Here is a 6,362-nt window from a genome sequence, read left to right as displayed (position 1 = left end):
CGTTCTTCATCATCTCCAACACAATTACACATAATCATTCTTGCGTTGCGGGTTAGTGATGAGTTCGATAACGTCCATGGAACGGAATTGAAGATTCCTAGTGGGTGAAGGTTTGTGGGGTTTGTTGGTGAATAAAATCTGCGGGTTTTGTCCTCCACGACGGGTGGTTCTTGGGGGTTTTTATCAAGAGGCGTTCATTGAGGATTCGACTGAGTGCAACGATTGAGGAACGGGGAGTTCAAGGAATCAAGACACTGCAGAAGGGAATCAAAGTGAAGCTCTTGGATAACCTTGATCTTGCTCAAGATTAAGGGGGAAGAAGATTCAAAGGATCGACATAATTGGTTTATCGTTTATCGCTTTGTTATCTTCTTTGTATATACTACTTTCAACATTAATGAAAGATTACCCAATTTCAATTTGGAATTGGGGGCAGACGTAGTCGTAGCGAGGACGATCGACGAACTGCCTAAACAAATATCGTGTTCTTGTCGCTTTTACTTTTTCATTTACATTTTGTTCATATTTGGTTATAATAGCAAATTGATCAACGATTCGAGTGTTAAGATTGTGAATTAAGAACATACATAAACATCACAATCCACCACACATTGAATCACCTTCAATTTGATCATTATCACCAAGTGTTTGTATATTTGTTTCTATCAATCTTACTGCATTGCAAACATTGCTCATCATACAAGAAGTTAATCTGATTTTCAATAAGAGCAACGCTTTGATTCTGCAACGTATACTCTTATCACTTACCTCAAGTCTTTGACTGGTTTTTTAAACACATATATAATCGTTTCGATAGTGGTTCGGAATAGACGCGAGTCGATTCAGAATCACTTCCGTTGAAAAGTAGTTTAACTCTGTAAAACTGTGAACGATCTATTCACCCCCCCTCTAGATCCTAAGGCCAGCGTCTAACAAGTGGCATCAAGAGCTCTGGTTTATTCCGTGCTACGTGAAACACTTATTGGAAAGATGGCTTCCGGACCTAAAGGGGCTCACAATAGAGCTCCAGTTTTCAACGGTGAAAACTATGGCTATTGGAAGGATTGTATGTGTGTCCACATCAATGCAATTGATAGGAACATCTGGACAGCTATTGTCAATGGTCCCTTTCAGATCACCATGACAAATGCAACTGGTGCAGTTGTTCCAAAACCAGAAAATACTTGGGATGCTGAAGATGAAAAGAGATATGCATACGATTGGAAAGCGAGAAACATTCTAATCTCAGCTCTAGGAGTTGATGAATACTATCGCGTTTCCCATTGTATATCAGCTAAAGCTATGTGGGACACATTGCAAGTTGCCCACGAGGGAACGGATGATGTCAAACTAGCTAGGATCAATACGTTAACTCAAGAGTTCGAACTCTTCCACATGGAAGATGGTGAATCCATCGAAAACATGCAGAAGAGATTCGTTCATCTGAAAAATCGGTTAAATTCTCTTGATAGACCTGTTTCCAATGCAGTTGCTACTAACAAAATCTTAAGATGTTTGAACAGGGAATGGCAACCCAAAGTTACAGCAATAAAGGAAGCAAATGATCTAAACACTTTAGACATCACAACTCTATTTGGTAAACTAGAGGAACATGAACAACACCTTAAATGCCTTGACATGCATGAGAAAAGGACAAAGAAAGAAAAGAACATGGAGAAAGAGGTAGAGAAGAAGTCAATAGCTCTAAAAGCTTCGAGCTCCAAGACCTCAAAACGAGAGCCAAAGGATAGTGACACAAGTGATGACGAAGACTCCGATGATGAGGAAATGGGACTGTTTGTGCGAAGATACAACAAATATCTAAAGAAAAATGGAGCAAAACATTCTGACAAAGGCTTGATCAACTATAGAAAGCAATCAAACATGTTCAAACAAGATGACGACAACAAGGGAAAAATCAAAGGTCTTTGCTTCAATTGTGGGAAAGCCGGTCACTACAAACCGGATTGTCCATACCTTAAGAAAGAAAAGGAGAAGAACCAAAGCAAAGGTCATAACAAATCTAAAAGAGCCTACATAGCATGGGAAAGTGATTCATCTAGTGAAAGCTCATCAAGCGATGAAGAAGAATCGGCAAACCTATGTTTCATGGCTCATCAACACAAGAAAAAGAAAGCTGTAAGTCATCTTAAACCTGAACTCGTAGATAAGGTATCTCATTCTCAACTAAAACTTGCTTTTGAAGAATTACATAGAGATGCAATTAAAGCTTTCAAACTTTTGGCCTCAAATAAGAAAATATTTTCATATCTTGAATCAAAAGTTGAGAAAACCGAAAAGGATATGGAAGCTTTAAAACAATCTATGCTAGACATTCAAAAGGATAAAGTTGAAATAGACCCTACATCATGGTTTGGTTGTGAGACATGTCACATTTGGCAAAAAGAAGTAAGAGATCTAAAAGCCAAGTTAGACAAGGCTCTACAACCAAAAGTGACTTTTGCGGTTGATCCAAACAAGTTCAAAAGATCGTATACTCCTTTATATAGTAAATACACTTTTGTACCAAAAGTATCAACTAGCAAAATTCCATATTCTCATCATATTACCTGTCATTATTGTTGCAAAAAGGGACATACCATTGAAAAATGCAAATTTAGGAGAATTTTAGTTCCTAAAGGAGTATTTCAATGGTTGCCTAAGTGCAACAAATTGTGTACTCACTACCAAGGACCCAATGAAAATTTGGGACCTCCCTCTTTAAATTAATCTTGCAGGAAAAGTGTCTTGACATTGCCGAAAGGTTGTGGTTCCTTGATAGAGGATGTTCAAGACACATGACTGGAGACCTATCTCTTTTCGTTGAGTTTCAAGCAAAGAAAAAGGGGTATGTCACCTATGGAGATAACAATCGGGGAGCCATACTTGGTAAAGGAAGTGTAGGTAACCCTTCTACCACTACTATAACTGATGTGCTGCTAGTAGAAGGTCTTAAACATAATCTTTTAAGTATAAGTCAATTGTGTGACAAAGAATTTAAAGTAATGTTTACAAATTCTGGCTGCACAATAGAACATACTAAGAAAAGAGACATTATGTTTAAGGGCTTAAGAATAAACAACATCTACATGCTAAACTTGGATGAGGTATCTAAGTCTAGTACCAAGTGTCTAGTTGCTCTGGGCGATGACTCATGGCTTTGGCATAGACGTCTCGCCCACATAAATTTTGACTTACTTAATAAAGTTGTCTCAAAAGATTTAGTAATCGGCTTACCTAAAATGAAGTTTTCAAAAGATCATCTATGTGATGCTTGTCAAAAGGGAAAGCAAACAAAAATCTCTTTTAAATCAAAGAACGTGGTTTCAACATCACGCCCTCTTGAACTTCACATGGATCTCTTTGGCCCTTCAAGGACTAAAAGCATAGGTGGAAACACCTATGGTTTTGTCATTGTCGATGATTACTCGAGATTTTGTTGGACAATCTTTCTACCTAGTAAGGATCAAACTTTTCCAGCTTTCACACAATTTGCAAGATTATGTCAAAACAAAATGAACAACAAAATAGTTGCAATTCGAAGTGATCACGGTGGAGAGTTTGAAAACATTCTTTTTGAAAAATACTGTGATAAACATGGAATTGAGCATAACTTTTCAGCTCCTAGAACACCTCAACAAAACGGAGTAGTTGAACGTAAAAATCGGGTTCTAGAGGAGCTGGCAAGAACAATGCTGAATGAGGGTAATCTACCAAAGTATTTCTGGGCTGACGCGATTAGTACAGCATGTTATGTTTTGAATAGGATAATAATACGTCCTATACTGAACAAAACTCCATATGAATTACTAAAAGGTAGAAAACCAAATGTATCTCATCTCCATGTATTCGGTTGCAAGTGTTTTGTTTTGAACAATGGTAAGGATAATCTTGGCAAATTCGATGCTAAAGCTGATGAGGGCATATTCCTTGGTTACTCACAATCTAGCAAAGCATATCGGATATATAATAAGAGATTACTTATAGTAGAAGAGTCAGTACACGTTTCTTTTGATGAATCTTATGCAAAATATGTCGAGAAAGGTCTTTCATTTAATGGTGCAGGTCCATCCACTGAAGACATTGTCAAGGATAAGGAAGATGAGAATGAAAGTATTGTAAAGAAAGATGCTGAGAGAGAGAAAGATGAGTCTCACAATGAAAATGAAAAAGAAAGCATCTCAAACAATGAAGAACTTCCCAAAGCCTGGACAAATGTGAAAGACCATCCAATTGACAATATAATAGGAGACATCTCAAGGGGCGTTACAACACGCTCAAAGATAAGTAACTTCTGTCATCATTTTGCTTTTGTTTCACAAGTTAAGCCGAAAAACGCTAAGGATGCATTACTTGATGAGCATTGGCTAATGGCCATGCAAGAAGAATTAAACCAATTTAAACGGAATGATGTTTGGGACTTAGTCCCTCATCCGGGAGATCATCAAGTAATAGGCACTAGATGGGTTTTTCGTAACAAACTTGATGAAAACGGTGTTATTACTAGAAACAAAGCTAGATTAGTTGCCCAAGGTTATAATCAAGAGGAAGGTATTGATTATGAAGAGACATACGCTCCTGTAGCACGTCTCGAAGCTATTCGTCTCTTACTTGCTTATGCTTGTTCTAAAGACTTCAAACTATTCCAAATGGATGTTAAAAGTGCCTTTCTAAATGGCTATATAAATGAAGAAGTCTATGTTGCTCAGCCACCCGGCTTTGAGAATTACATGTATCTAACTCATGTCTATAAGCTGAAACGTGCTCTATACGGTCTTAAACAAGCCCCTCGGGCTTGGTACGAACGTTTGAGCAAATTTCTCCTTAGTCAAGGGTACTCTAGGGGTAAAGTTGACACTACTCTCTTTATTAAAAGAAAAGATAAAGATATTCTCTTAGTCCAAATTTATGTAGATGACATTATATTTGGGTCGACTAATGCAAAACTTGTCAAAGATTTTTCTAAGCTTATGCAGAGTGAATTTGAGATGAGTCTCATGGGTGAGCTAAATTTCTTCCTTGGCCTACAAATCAAGCAACTCAGTCATGGAACGTTTGTGAATCAAACTAAATACTGTACGGAGCTGCTCAAAAGATTTGGAATGAGTGAAGCAAAAGAAATTGACACACCTATGGCAACAAATACTAATCTAGACAAAGATGAGAAAGGTAAAGAGGTTGACGTGAAATTATACCGAGGTATGATAGGTTCACTATTGTATCTTACTGCCTCAAGACCAGACATTATGTTTAGTGTGTGTATGTGTGCAAGATATCAATCTTGTCCAAAAGAATCTCACTTGAAAGCTGTCAAAAGAATTCTGCGATACTTACGTGGAACTACTACATATGGCCTATGGTATCCAAAAGGAAATGAGTGTCATTTGGTAGGATTCTCCGATTCAGATTTTGTTGGCTGCAAATCCGATAGAAAAAGCACCAGTGGAACATGTCATCTATTCTCAAATTCATTGATAAGTTGGCATAGCAAGAAACAAGTATCGGTTGCATTATCTACTGCTGAGGCAGAATATGTAGCTGCTGGAAGCTGCTGTGCACAAATATTATGGCTCAAGCAACAACTTCTTGACTTTGGTATTAAGCTTGATCGCATACCTATTGTTATACCCCAAAATTTGCCCGCATCTTTTTTCAAGAAAACTCCAATCTGAAAATTAAGAGTCTCATATAATCATGGATTTTTATTTCAACAAATATCCTGACATATGAAATACTTAGTTTTTAGAATTTTTCTTATACAGTAATTTGGCTTGCAGTTGAATTTATTCTTACGCAAACGCCAAATACTGTTTATTACTTCACACATGCTATTTATTTATTTACAGATAAATAGTACTGACACAATTGGTACAGAGTTAAATCTTTTTGCAGGCGCAGAATCAGGAAACTCAGACTGTACTCGTAACAAGTAGATTATTATTATCTTTTGTTTCTCACTAATTTTTGTACTATATTCCATTATTTTCAAAAATCTTTTCAAATCTCTTTTTCAAAAATCAAATCTCTCTTTTTCCCAACACTATCTCCACTTTCTTTCAAATCTTACTTCCACTCAAATTTTCCTTTTGTACGGAATCACATCATTCCCCAACGTCTCTATCCTCCTTTCCATTCTATAAATACCTCCCATTTTCTTCCATAAAATCTCACATCAAATTCTAATTCATCTCTCAAATTTCCACTTCATAATCCATCCTTTTTTCTTCCCCGACAAAATGGCGAAGCGGTGGGAAACGTGTTTTCTTATGGTCATCACCATTGCTACGGTGATCCTGTCTTTCTTCTGTCTACATAGCCCAGAACACTGTGGACCTGGGATGCTTATGCTCCCAATCATCTAC

The sequence above is a fragment of the Vicia villosa genome, linkage group LG1 (assembly GCF_029867415.1).
Source record: "Vicia villosa cultivar HV-30 ecotype Madison, WI linkage group LG1, Vvil1.0, whole genome shotgun sequence".
In the NCBI taxonomy this organism is placed as follows: Eukaryota; Viridiplantae; Streptophyta; class Magnoliopsida; order Fabales; family Fabaceae; genus Vicia; species Vicia villosa.
This window is presented reverse-complemented; position numbering follows the sequence as displayed.